Raw genomic sequence first — 1320 nt, forward strand, 5'->3', positions numbered from 1 at the left:
ACTTACAATGATAGATGAGATACTGTAAAATAATGTTATAAATCAGGGGAAAAAAGAGTAAATACAAAACATATAGTAGGGTCAGGGTCAAAGTGAATATGCAAATGCTCACCATAAAGTCTTTCCTATTTGTTGTGAGGGTAAGCCACAGAGTTGAATATGAATGTTCTCAGTCACCGTAAAATGAATTCCTGGCAAGTTTATTTGAAGTTAGTGTTTGAATTAATAAATTGATATCGAGACAATGAAATAAAAGCAAATCAGTTGCTAAGGAGAAATACGGTTATTCCCCATCGTGTAATAGCATAATATTTTGAGCAACATCCTTTACATAGATAAAGCAATTGGTTTCTTGGACCTGTTTATGACCATGTTACTCACCCAGGCAAATGTCCTATTCAGAGTACAAATAAACAAAAGCTATGTAGGATGACACCATGACAGTCCAGTTGTATGGCCACAGGGCAGTGAGAGCTTCAGGATCCAAATAATTCATTCCCTTGGACTTGATTTTTTATTTTAAATGTGTGCACTTTTAATATTTAGTTGTATTCTGTGTGATCTCAGTCCTTTAAAATTTGTTGATACTTGTTTCATGGTCCAGCATATGGTCTGTTGTGGTGAATGTCCAGGTGCGACTTACACCAGAGATACAAGGATGGCTCAATATACACAAATCCATAAACATGATACATCACATAAAAAGCGTTAAGGACATAAACCATGTGATCATCTCAATAGATGCTGACATTTATTAAATGCTTTTTTTCTGCATCTCTTCATGATAAAAATCCTCAACAAACATAGAACATACTTCAACATAATAAAGTCCATATATGACAAGACAAACCCACAGCCAATGTTATTCTTAATTGGGAAAAGTGGAACAAGACAAGGATGCCCACTTTCACCACTCTTATAGTACTAGAAGTCCTTACCAGCGCAATCAGAAAAAAATTACAAAATGAAAGACATCCTTTTATTGAAAACGAGGAGGTCAAATTACTGCTGTTTGCTGGTGATATAAACTTGTATCTAGATAACTCTAAAAACTCCACCAAAAAATTCTTAGATTTGATAAATGAATAGGAAAGCTTTAGGATACAAAATTAAGATACAGAAATCAGTAGTGGTGCAATATCAGCTCACTGCAACCTCTGCCTGCTGGGTTCAAGGGATTCCTCTGCCTCAGCCTCCTGAGTAGCTGGGACTACAGGAATGAGTCGTCATGACTGGCCAGGAAGTGCCCTTCTATCCCTCATCTGCTAAGAGGACTGTCTAAAAGGTGGGCTTTAGGTGGCCTTTTCTGCCATCTCTTTC

The sequence above is a fragment of the Sapajus apella genome, unplaced genomic scaffold (assembly GCF_009761245.1).
Source record: "Sapajus apella isolate SASKATOON/1434 unplaced genomic scaffold, GSC_monkey_1.0 scaffold162, whole genome shotgun sequence".
Classification (NCBI taxonomy): Eukaryota; Metazoa; Chordata; class Mammalia; order Primates; family Cebidae; genus Sapajus; species Sapajus apella.